Source organism: Pinus tabuliformis, chromosome 8 (genome assembly GCF_031772625.1).
Source record: "Pinus tabuliformis cultivar Carrire ecotype Pingquan chromosome 8, CPIR1, whole genome shotgun sequence".
Lineage (NCBI taxonomy): Eukaryota > Viridiplantae > Streptophyta > Pinopsida > Pinales > Pinaceae > Pinus > Pinus tabuliformis.
In genome coordinates, this window is record NC_142294.1 from 730,202,500 (window position 1) to 730,216,249 (window position 13,750).

The 13,750-nt window shown below is 33.7% G+C and overlaps 1 long non-coding RNA gene across 1 annotated transcript; it reads left to right on the forward strand.

Moving 5' to 3' along the window:
- Window positions 1-7,261: 7,261 nt before the first annotated feature.
- LOC149237657 (uncharacterized) lies at window positions 7,262-8,150 on the forward strand. The gene is made up of 3 exons (XR_016245301.1): window positions 7,262-7,740; window positions 7,884-7,953; window positions 8,066-8,150. It is a non-coding gene; the product is annotated as an uncharacterized LOC149237657 (long non-coding RNA).
- Window positions 8,151-13,750: the final 5,600 nt, after the last annotated feature.

Here is a 13,750-nt window from a genome sequence, read left to right on the forward strand (position 1 = left end):
TCAAATATGCTTCCATACCATAGATATTAGCTTCCATGGCACATATAAAACTATGTATTTTAGCTTCGATCATATTCTTCAAATCATCCATCCAGTTTAGCTTACTAGGTGTTTCTATTTTCTTGATTCGAGTCATTATTTTTCTTGCTTTTAGGAGCTCGATATTTAAACGACTGTAACTATGCTATTTCAGATCTTCAAGTTCTAAAATTTTGGCCTGTGGTAGATCTCTGAGTCCTCCTTCTAACCCCACCAGTCTTATCAATATTGGGTTCTTCAATAAAGAGTTATGCCAAATCTCCTGCGGTGACCTAATTATAGATTGGTTCAGTAGAGAGAACTTGTATGACCTACCATGTGTCATTGTTTTGACCATAGGACCTGAAACTAATACAAAAAAAATAAAGGCTGTCCTCTTTCTGTAACTTTTTATGAAATTTCAATCTGATACTCAGAGAGAAAGCTATGACAATTTGCCCCCGGTTACCTGTTTGGGATGTAATTTGGGATCCTGCAAAAACCCTAAATATATCGGACCATATCTCCGAAAATATAGTGAAACAAGATCTGAAATTCAGGCTTGAGCTTCATCAAGATTGCGGCTCAAATGGGTTTTAATTTTTGAGTTTCAACCTTCTTAGAAAAATAATTATAGCGAAAATTCCACAATGACCTGTTTGCGATGGAATTCTGGAGCTTGCAAAAATCCTAACTTTCTGAGATCATATCTCCAAAAATATAGCGATACAAGATCTGAAATTTGGACCCGAGGTTCAAAATGATTTCGACTCAAATGGGTTTTTTTTTTTAGCTTTTGAAACTCTGTAGAAAAAAATTTATAGCGAAAATTCCACGATGACCTATTTGGAGCAGGGAAACCCTAGAATCCAAAGCTCTGATACCAAATGTTATGAAACCTGCTCACAAAAAGATAGAAAAGATAGCTCAACGACTTCAAAACTAGCCTCTTCGAGGGGGGCAACCTCCTTTACATTACACAAATGAATATTCTTGGATGATACAAATGACAAGGCCTCCTTTCTATATATAGGAGTCTAAGGGTCATAAAATAATCAGAGCCGGCATAACAATAATAATGTAAGGGCACAACAATAACAATAGTGGGCTTTTACGGGGCACAATAATAACAATATGGGGACTACATGGGCACACCAATATAATAATGGGGTTTCACTAATAATAATAAGGTGTTACACTAGTAGTATAGGGACCTAACATAATTTGACTTTGAAATCAAATATATAAAGGGAAAGTAAAATAAGGTTGTCGATGCACTTAGCAGAAAAGTGCAATTAAACAACCTAACATCCTTAAGATCTTATGGAACTGACCTTGGAGAACGAATTAGAAGTGTAGGATAGTATGATGAACAATATGAGTAGATCAAAGAAGTGTTACAACAAGCTAACAAGAGAGAGAAGAACGAGGAATATCACCTCTTAAAAGATGGATTGATTAGATTCAAAAATAGAATATATGTACCAAACAACAATGAATTAAAGAAAATCATACTCAAGGAGTTTTATACCAAACCATATTATGGTCATCCTGGATATAAGAAGACCCTCATGACCATCAATAAGTTTTATTTTTGGCCTAATCTGAAGAAGGAAGTGGCAGAATTTATTGCAAAGTGTATGGAGTGCCAACACGTGAAAGCCAAATGCAAACATCCAACATGATTATTATAACCTATTTCCATTCCATAATGGAAATGGGAAGTGATATCCATAGATTTTATTACAAGATTTCCTAGGACATCCAAGCAACATGATGCAATTATGTCAGTAATTGATAAATTGAGCGAGGTGTCTCACTTTATAGTAGCCAAGTCCACTAATTCGGCCAGTGAAGTAGCCCAAATCTTTATTTGAGAGATTGTGAGACTACATGGAGTTCCAAAGAAAATCACCTTATATAGAGATGTTAAGTTCACCTCATGATTTTGGAAAGAACTCTTAGCAGGGTTGGGGACAAAATTAGCCTTCCATATAGCTTATCATCCACAAATGGATGGAAAAACAGAGAGAACGACCATGATCGTCTAGGATATGTTGAGGATGTATGTGATGCACCAGCTAAAGAAATGGGAAGACTACCTCCCACTTGTAGATTTTTCATACAATAATGGGTACTAAGAATCTCTAAAGATGAGCCCATTTGAGTCACTATACAAGAGGAGTTGCAACAATCTTATTAGTTGGAGTGATCTAGTGAGTAGGGTCCTAATTGGACCTGAAATGTTGAGAGAAATGGAATAGGAAGTGTAGACCATCAGTAGGAATTTAAAGGTGATGCAGGATTGACAAAAGAATTATGCGGACCAACATAGGGTGCATACAAAGTTCCAAGTTGGGGAGCATGTATATTTCCACATTAAATCCAAGAAAAACCCCTTGAGGATTGGGTCATGTGCTAAGATGGCACCACGATTTTGTGGACCTTTTGAAGTACTACAAAGTATTGGACTAGTGGCTTACAGATTGGCCTTATCACCTTCAGTAAAAAATCATGATGCTTTCCATGTGTCATTGCTTAAAAGATATGTACGAGATCCTACTCATGTCATTGATTGGTTTGTTCTAGGTGGAACCAGAGGGAGAGTGCCAACCCAAGCCATTATGCATCCTAGAGCGGAGGAGACTCATGCTCTGGAATCGAGCAATAGAGTAGTTCAAAGTGCAGTGGAAACACTTTGGACCAAAGGAAGCCATATGGGAAATGACTGATCAAATGCAGGCAAAATATCCATTTTTGTTCGCTAGATAAAAGTAAATATGAATAAAATTGTAAATATTACATATAGTTGTGTATGTAAAGCTCCATGAGCTGAATGTCTAGCTTATCTCATTTTATTTTAGTGTATATGGTCATAGAACACCGAGGATGGTGTTCCCTTCAAGGGGGAAGGGTTGCAATGACCCTGGTCATTTTACAAGTATGTGGACATGATGTTGGTTGTTTTGGTCATAATGCACTTATATAAATAATATAAGAATAACCTTGGTTACTTTACACTCGCATAGCCTTAGTAAATGTTTTCATGACTCTGTAATGTTAAGAGTAAATGATTATAAATATTTTCATGCTCAATTTCATAATTATGGTTATACACGTGTAAACTTTGGATAAGTAATGTTAACAATATTGTGAAGGTGACTCGTGCATATAAGGGTTATTATAAAACATATAAAATATAAAATAAATATGTGTGTGTGTGTGTAATAAATAAATATATTGGATAGATGGTAAACAAAGTAGGCAGAGTATTTTTGGGTGGGCCAAACCCTAACTAACTGTAACCGAGACCTTAACTAACTCCACAAACCCTAAATACATGCATACCAAAACAAGATAGCATAAAAGAGTGCGAGGGAGGCAAGTGAGGGCATGAGGGGATGAAAGGAAAAGGCGTAGAAGGCAAAAAAGAAGAAGATACAACTACATCAGAGAGAAAGATACTCATAACAGAAGAACAAACGCTCCAGTTTGGTTGCAACTAAGGTATTCATTTAAATCCACAATTGGTGGTTGAATTTTCGGATAAGAGGCTTGATTTCTCAATTAGTTGCATGTTTCCTTGTCTTCAAGTACTGGTTGAATTAAAATTTATTCTAGAGGCAATTTTAAGTGTTGATTATGTTGTTTTACGTTTCCCTACAATTCTAATAACAATAACTGGACTCGTTTCCCCTCTTACTGCATAATTCCTTGTAACCATGAATCAGAATGAAGTTCACAACTTGATAGTGGGTGGAGGATTGTGCCTCTGGAGTCCCCTAGTGGCTAGTGGGTGGGGGTTTCATACCTTTGGATACCTTGGACTAGCTACTATTGTAGTAAGATTTGGACTCCCTACATTTGGTGGAGCTACTGAACTAGCAACTACAGGGTGGAGGTCCTTACCTCTGGAATACTTGCACTAAGTGAGGGTGGAGGTTCTCACCTCTGGAGTCCCTCACTAGCTGGTGGGTGGAAGTAAGTTTCCTTTGAAATCCCTAGACCAACCTATAATAAAATGCTTTCATGACTACCTATGAAATTCCTGGCAAAGAGGGTGGTGGGATAGTCGTTTAAAGCTTGGGAGTGACAACTGCCTACTAGCATTCTGTTTGTGGTCAGGAGGAGAACTATAGGCCCTATCCTTGTGACCATTAATTTGGAGATCATAATGAAATAATTTTGTAGGAGAAACAATGCCTGAGCAAGTTTACGTTTACTATATTTGATGCAACCTTCTTCTACTACAAATAAATAATGGTTGTAGTGTAGTATGGATGATAAGAATCTCCAAGAAATTCTATTCCTAAGTTCGGTTGTTCTTTTCATAGTTCAAAGTGGGTTACTTTTAGTTCCAATAACTTGGCACTCATTCTTGTATTCCTTTTAATTCTTTGAGGGTTTGTTTTATTTATTATTAGGCACTTCTTATTGTAATAATACATAGAGAGAGGTTGTAGTTCTTTTGATGAAGGACAAACTTCCAATAACAATGCATTTACGCTGATGAGTTAGTAATTAAATATGCAAATAGGCCTAAAAGTATTAAAAGGACACTCAGCTAGACTGTGTGACTTGTAGCAGGGCTGTCAAGAATTATGTGTTTGCACTCATGGCCATTGTGCATCGTTTCCTCTGGTGTGACATCAATACGCTTCTTACAGTTAATAAAATATTGTGGCAGAGACTCTCTCTCTAACGGAAACAATAATGTTTCCCTTGAAAGATCGATTGCCTTGTTTTGTCATGACAAAGTATACAAATAATTTTATACCTGAATGCTAGAATTGTTATTGACCTCATTGTATGAGAGTAAGAAGACTTAAAGAATACACATAAAGGAATTATATGCAAAGGGTGTCCAAATATCCACAAGAATTCGTAAGAATTGAAAACCTTGTCTTATTTTTTACTACTGATGAAAGAGAGATTTTTCTCTACGAGAAATCTCTCATCAAATCTAAGTTATACAACTAAAGAGATCTTTATTAAAATTTGACAAACAACCATCGAATTTTAGCAACTCTTGTAAAGTATTTTGGAAAGTAAGTATTCTTTTGTGGTGATTGATCCTTAATTTATATTTGAATATTTTCGGCTCAGAAGTAGTTGTAAGGATCAGAAATACATGGATATAATCCTTAAGAAGCAAGGGATGCTTTGCCATGGATTGATATAGATTGGAAAACCCCACCTCTATTTATTCATATATTGAATGTTATCTGAAGCTCGAAATATTTGACTCTGGTATTGTATTTGTTTTGGAAATATATGTGACATTGATTGGTGCATGCATAGCTGCAATTGTTCTTGCAAACAAACTTTGTTCCTTGAATCAAAGTTTGATCACAAATAAAAGGAATACATATATATGTGTTATATATACAACTGTTTCAACAAATGAAATATTGAATTGCAATTAAATTTGTAATCCAAAATGTAGTAGGGTTGATGAATAATGTTGATAAAACTCATAAGATCCATGTTGTGCAACTATAACTGATTAAATTATCTCTAAAAAGGGGGATATTTCGGTTGCTAGTGCACCTAGTGAGGGAAAATATGGCATAAAACCCTAATTACATTATCTGAATGAGAATCAACAATATTCTTCATTTTATAGTCTAAGCAGGTTCTTGGGTATTATGTATCCATATGCCCATGCATGTGTGCACACCAATTTGGTAATTATCAACCTATGAAAAAACTATTTCCTTTAATGATTGTAAATTGTCAAACATCTAAATGTGTGTGTATTATCCACCATGAATCAAAGTGAAGTATATCACAATAGCGTGCATACATGACTATGTTTATGCTACAGGTCTTTATCAAAGATTACAAATTGTGGCGCATGACTATGTATATGTTATATATTATAAATACCTCTTATGATCACCTCAACCCTAGAAGGGGTTTGTCACATGCCCCCACACCAAATAATGTGGCAGACCAATAGATATAGTTGCCACTAACAAAATACCTTGTGAAACAACTCATTTTCTTGAAATATCTAAGAGATCAACATGATTTCATTAATTCGACACCCTGAAATGGGTGTTAGATCCCACCCATATGCAAAATAACAAGCATAAAATCATTGCTATCAGAACCCCATTAACATACTAATAATTGTGATCTAGTAAACGTATTAGTACCATAAAGTCACCCACAACATACACTCCATCTAAGAATTCTTTGGAGGCATCTCAACTTTACTCTACAGTGAACCACAACCATACCTCACTTTTTCCAGTCAATGACAAGTTTATTTTGCGTTGTGAGTGAGATTTGAGGTAGGTGATGTATAGGTGGGATGAAGACTCTGAAGGCCTTTCTTTCCATTGATGGCTTCCTTAAACATATGTCCCTTTGACACCTTCTTTATAACAAGTTGTAAGAAGACATTAAGAAAACCCTTTTCAAAATAAATAAGTATAAATTGTACCTTGTTAAATGTCAATATGTAAAAAATATACACATAAATATTATGAAAATCATGATATTTAATTAAGATACTATAAATAATAGAAAAATAAATATTTATTAAAAATATATATTCTCCTTAATATATTTATGTGATATAAAAAAAAAACTAAAAAAAATATCACTTAAAACTCTCTTTACATAAATGTCAAGTCATTTGTGAAATTAATACTAACATAAATATAATAATATTCATTAACTATTTAAAAATATCAACAAAATGATTTTATACTCAATTTCAAAAAAATATTAATATATATATATATATAAACATACCACTCCAAAATATTAAAATAAAAAGAATTTAAAACAAACTCTTGAAACTAACCATTTGGATGACTCTAATCCATTATATTCTAATTTTATCATTTATGATTCATATAAAAGAATTGACACTTTCAGACTGACATATTCAAAACCATGCATCTTTCCAGAATTTCTGGCATATCATCTAAAACCATATATATTTTTAAAATTTTCTCATTTTTAAAAATTATATTTTTATAATTTTCTCATTTTTAAAAGTGAATATTAATGTGATATCTCCAAAACCATGTATTATTGACCTTTAATGTGTAAATAAATGTGATATCTCCAAAACCATGTATTATTTTCCTTTAATGTGTAAATAGCAAGCCATTTTGATTCAATTGGAAAAACGAAAGCGCCTTTGGAAGAAGGAAACGACCTTTCCCACTCTAGCTTTTTGAGAAATCAATTTTCCAGAATCTTGAACCGCCTTTCCCAGGCTAGCCTTTTGTGAAATCAAATTTCAAGAACCTTGATGGTCAAGCATTCTTAAAACATAACCGTTGTCTAAAGATAAGATCGAGAGAGAAAAGATGGCATGGCGTTTTCTATATATATAACAATCCACTGCAATTAACGTTTATTCTGCGTCCTCTGCTTTTCTTTGATCTCCTCTGTGTGTTGTGTTATGATTGAATATGTGGAGCGCTCCTCTTTTCTTTTCTTTTTTCTGTGGGTATGTTTTTCGCTGGATAGGCCGGTTATTTTGTATGTTTGTGCTGCCTTCGTTGTTGTTAATTTTTTTGTATGTTTGTGCTGTCTGTGTTGTTGTTATTGTTGTTTTTACATGTGGTCTGGGTGTGAAATTAAACATCTGGGGCGAGCCAGCACAGAACAGGGAGGAAAACTTTTCTGAAACAGAGGATTTCGGTGAAATAAATTTGCCAGCACAATCTTCAATCCTCTTTTGAATGGATAGATGAGGTGTGGGAGATCTATGCTTTAATTTATTCATATTAATGGATATTCTTTAATTTTTCTGGGTTTGGTTTCAACAATTCATTTGTTATTTGTCTATGTTTCTGCACTAATAGTCCTTTGTTTGTTTTTAAATTTCTTGATTCCAGCTTCAAAGGCAGAGCACCGATCAGGGTGCAATCCGTTGAGTGAATAACACTACATAGGCATATTTCCGAGGTAATGTGATGTTTATCGATTTGATTTCTTTATGAACAACAATTGATTGAATCTTTGTGAGCAACAATTCACTAATTATTTTCAAAATTGCTATGGTGCTTTGTTTGTTCAGTGACTTTGCGGAGTATTCAGTGTGGAGAGCTTAGTGTGCAAAGGATCGGGTGAGCACTGCTGCTATGAAGCTATATCTTTCTCAGGTGCCTTCCGGATACTTTATTGTACTGCAATACTTATTTATTTGCCTATTAGATTTAGAATTTTTGCTGCGGCTCTTTTAAATTTCTGGTTAAGAGAACATTGGATTTGGATTTTTTGTTGAACTTGAAAAGAACCAGTTGCTCCTTTAAATTTATGGTTAAACAGGGATAAAGATTAGACATCGTGATGTGAATTCTTCCTGAAATCAATTACTAAATCAGGTTGTGTGATTCCTTTCTAAATCATAGACTCCAAAGGGATTTGTAGGATTTCTGGACAAACAATAAGTTAAAGAAAAGCTAGGCTAGAGGTTTTGAAATTCAAGAAACACGGTATCCACGTTTACTGTAAGGTAGGGCCATTTATCTAGATAATTATGGGAGCGCGAGAACCTCTTGGAAATTTTCTTTGTGGTACACTTAGTCTCGACTCTCCCACTCGTGAGGTCTTTTGCGTTATTTGTTGCATCAAATTATTGAATGGGAATTATAATCTGGCAACTCCCCAGGTCCCGAGGTTATGTCTTTATAAATTAGGGACTGTTGTTCACTTGAATTAGTATATTTATGTGAGGGTTTTTGGGTATATGGGCAGATATGATGATTTTAGACAAATTGGAAGCGGTGTTTCTGTTTTCTTTTCCAAATCTCTGGACATTTATATAGCGGAAATTCCTGTTTCTCTTTAATTGATTATGACAGATCCTTTATATAGAGTTTTATCAGTAGACTTGCTCTGAGTGCTATTGAACTTTAGGTTAGCCATTAAATTTTCTAGGTGGTATTTGAACTATATGGAGTTCAGTTTTTTTGCCTCTCCATCGGTTTGTATTTGCTAGAGATTTTCGTAAATCGAAGCAATGGTTGAGTAAGATTAAATTTACAACCAATGATCTTTGGTTCTGTTTCATTTTCCAAATCCCTGTTCGTTTATGCAGTGGAGATTCCTGTTTCTCCTTTTTGATTACCTCAAACCTCTATAGAGGTTTGAACCTGTGTAAGAGTATTTGAATACCTCAAACCTCTATATGAACCTGTGTAAGAGCATTTGCCATGAATGCTAGTGAACTTCAATTTCAGGCACTCACTTCAATTTCAGGTCCGCCATTAGACTTGCTAGCTGATACGATTCTGCCATCATAGAAAGAATTTTTTATGTGAAGCTGAGTTCGGAGTCCGTACATTCGTTTTATCGCTGGCACTCTAAATTCATATATATTTTTAATGAAATATGGGCAGTGCGCTAAGTGGGATCAACTCATATTTCAAAGTTTAAACAAATAGATTAAAGTTTGAAAAAAAAAACAAAATTACGCATTTCGATTGGCTTAAATAAAATTAAGCTTAATAAAATATATGAATTTAAGGGCTGTCATCTATTGACTTGGAAGGTGGGGTCGTACTCTAGCCAGCGTCGCTACACACGGTACATTAAAGTATGAAAATCGACCCACTTTGCTGGATGATAAGAAGGTCTCTTTCGCCAGCCATGAAAATGGGAACCCACGACAACGTTAAATCACCACGCTTTGAGATGATATTTTTGGAGATATAATCATGAATTCACCACGCTTTGAGATGATATTTTTGGAGATATAATCATGAATTCAATGTGGCCACGCCTCGGAGATTTACAAATGAACTTGTGAACTGACAAAGTGTTTTAGCAATAAAATTTTGACCCATTAAACTAACTAATTCCCTTACTATTATGTATATTATTAATAAAAAATAATAATAATATTATTAATAATTTAATATTATTAATAATAATATTATAAATCAATATTTTTACATGAATTTTTTAAAGATTATAAATATGAGGTGACTATGTGTTTATTAGGCTCCAATATTTGTAATAATGAATTAATTTATTATTATAAATAAACTAAAGGAAAATAAATACATACAATATAATATATATTATTATAATTCAATTGTTAAACTCATTCAAATTATATAAATAAAAATTAATAATATTTTTTTTTCTAATTAATTATTATTAATATTAATTAATTAATTAAATATATTTTATTTTTTATTAAAAATATTAAATTAATTTTAAATAATAACAAATATTAAAAGAATTTTTTTTATACACGTATTTTAAGTAATATTTAACATCAACCATATTATAGATCCTTATTTTTATTTTATGAAAAGTGGAGATGTAAATAGGACCAACTCATAATCAACTATCAGTTAGTGATAATGTTAATTTGAAATAAACCAATTGCGATAATGTTAATTTGAAATAAACCAATTGCTTAGCTTTTTTTAAGTGAGGGTTTTATAATCATAACTAAATAATTTATCCATCTGGGTAATAAGTAATATTTACTATGATTTGAGTAGGTGACTTTTAAAACTAAGCATTGACTCGGGTGCTATAAAGTTCTAGTTTTATTCGATGATCATTGATGTCTCTATATTGTCATAGTGTTCAAAATCCTAGCTCTCCATTTCTCGAGCAAGCGACTTCGTTCCAGCGTTCGCCTACAGTATCCAGTTCCAATGATTAAGAATTCGCCTATAACATCTAGTTGCCTTGTCATAATATCCTTGCTCTCCTTTTCTTGAGCAATCGACTTTGTACCTTCGAAATAGATTATTAACATACTGAATACTAGAGTGATGAGGGTTTTTCCATAATCTATTAAGGTGATATACTCTCTACCTAAATTGTGGCAGTTCGAGTCTTATATTCAGTGACAGAATCTGATAGAATAAATGGAATCGATGGGACTAGAGCTTCACATGGTTGAGCTTAACACACCAATGATGGTAAGATACCCTTCTTATAGCAAACGTATACATGTTATAGGTAACAATACCATTATTTCGCCAGTGGCAAGTTTAATTTAAATAAACAGAGTAGTGAAGCCATAGTAGAGCTTTCTCCATATTACAGAGATCACGAGCTTGTACATAACTAGGATAATGTAACCAATTTGGTACGAAATTCAATAAGAGTGAATAGCAACGATAAACATATTTCATTCGTACTAGTAGATATAAGTAATATAAATGTACATAACTAGGATAATGTAACCAATTTGGTACGAAATTCAATAAGAGTGAATAGCAACGATAAACATATTTCATTCGTACTAGTAGATATAAGTAATATAAATACCACTATAGGTTATAAGTTATAACTGTAACCCTTACCTACTGCACTCATTCAAGCTCTTGATTAATAGTAAGAGCTTATACATGTTTCTTTCTCATTGATTAGTACAACTCGTCTTTCTAGGTTCTGCTTTGTTTGTTCAGCGATTTTGCTGAGTATCCAGTGTGGAGAACTTCGTGTGCAAAGCATCGGGTGAGCCCTGCTGCTCTGAAGCAATATCTTTCTCAGGTCCTTTTTGGAGACTTTATTGTACTGCAGTACTTATCTATTTGCCTAATAGATTTAGAATATTTGGTGAACGTCAAAAAAGCAGCGGCTCTTTAAAATTTGTGGTTAACTGAACATTGCATTTGGATTTTTTGTTGAACTTCAAAAAAACAGCAACTCCTTTAAATTTTTGGTTAAGTGAATATAGAGGATTAGGGATAAAGATTAGGTATCATGATGTGAATTCTTCCTGAAAGAAATTAATAAATCAGGCTTAAGTTTATTATGTGATTCCGTTCTAAATCAGTAGACTCCAAAGGAATTTGCAGGCTTTTTGAACAAACAATAAGTGAAAGAAAAGCTAGGCTCGATGTTTTGAAATTCAAAAAACTCGGGTATCTTCCTTCACGAATAAAATAAAATCCAATTTTATAGATTAGGGTATGACTATTTATCTAGATATGGGAGCGAAAGAAACTCTTAGAAATTGTCTCTTGTCTTACACTTAGTCTCTCACTAGTGAGGTCTTTTATGCTATTTTTTGCATCGAATTATTGAATTGGAATTATAATCTTGCAACTCCCCATGTCCCGAGGTTATGTCTTTGTAAATTATGAACTCCTATTCACTTGAATCAGTATATTTATGTGAGGGTTTTTGGGTATCTGGGCAAATATGATGATTTTAGACAATTTGGAAGCTACAGTTTCTTAAACTGAAACTATTAATCTTTGGTTCTGTTTTCCTTTCCAAATCCCTGGACATTTATGTACCAGAAATTCCTGTTTCTCTTTAATTGACTATGACAGATCCTTTATATAGATATAGAGAGTTCTATCAGTAGACTTGTTCTGAGTGCTATGACAGATCCTTTATATAGATATAGAGAGTTCTATCAGTGGACTTGTTCTGAGTGCTATTGAACTTTAGGTGGTAAGATTAAAAACGTTATATGGACTTCAGTTTTTGGTCTCTTCTTTGGGCTTGTATCTGATGGACATTTTTGTAAGTAGAAGCGGTGGTTGCGTATGATTAAATTTACAACAAGTGATATGTGGTTTTGTTTCCTTTCCTCTGTTGGTTTATGCAGTGGAGATTCTTGTTTCTCTTATTTCAATATCTCAAACCTCCATATAGAGCTGTGTAAGAGCATTTGCCCTGAGTGCTAGTGAACTTCAACTTCAGGTCCGCCATTAGACTTGCAGGTGGTAGGATTCTGCCATTACAGAAAGATAATTTTATTTGCAGGTGGTAGGATTCTGCCATTACAGAAAGATAATTTTATTTGGAGCTGAGTTTATGGTCTGCGCATCGAGTTTCTATCTCTTGGAAGTTCATATATTTGTTTTATGAAATATGGGCACTACACTGACTCGGATCAACTCAGATTAAAATTTAAATAAGTAAATGCAAATTTTACACATTTACTTTGGTAAGGTCGTGGTCGCTAAACATGGTACATTACAAAGTATGAAAATTAACCCACATCGCTAGATATAAAAAGGTCTATTTCGCCATTAGTAAAAAATGAACCCATGACCACTTTTAAATGCCACGAGGTCACCATGGTCACTAAAACAAGAGTCAATTTATTTTATCACATCATTGGGGCCTGGTCATGAGTCGATTTATTTTATTAGATGTAGATGTTGGGCCTCGTAATTGCTTACACCAATGCAAAGTCTTCTCGCCTATGAGGAAAATATGCATTTATACCCAATCCCACGTGGGTAGTGGATCTTCATGACAAATATATCTATTAACTATGTGATAGTGGATTTTCCTGACAAATATATCCACTTACACTTGTTTAAAGGTTTTTTTGTCTCATAAAAGGAAATGAAAAAATAAATTATTTTAAAGTCCATGAAGTTAAAGATAGCTTATGGGACAGATAGCTTTTTCATTTACTTGATGTATTCAACTTTTTTTGTTAAGCTTCACAATAAATGCTCCCAACTTCTAGACAAACCCCTCGCTAAATAGATTATCCCAAGAGCTAGTTGCGAGCATATTTGCATAACTTTCCCTGTTGTCTTTGAAGGCCTCACATTCTATTTATCCCAAAAGCTAGTTGCGAGCATTTTTGCATAACTTTCCCTCTTGTCTTTGAAGGCCTCACATTCTAAAATGAAATGTTTTTCTGTTTCCACTTTTTTGGAAGAACAAAAAAATGCATACTGAATCCCACACTTCTTTTGGCCTTTCCCTATTTCACAACTGAGCTGATGAGAATTAGTCCTTAACTCGGCAATAAGAA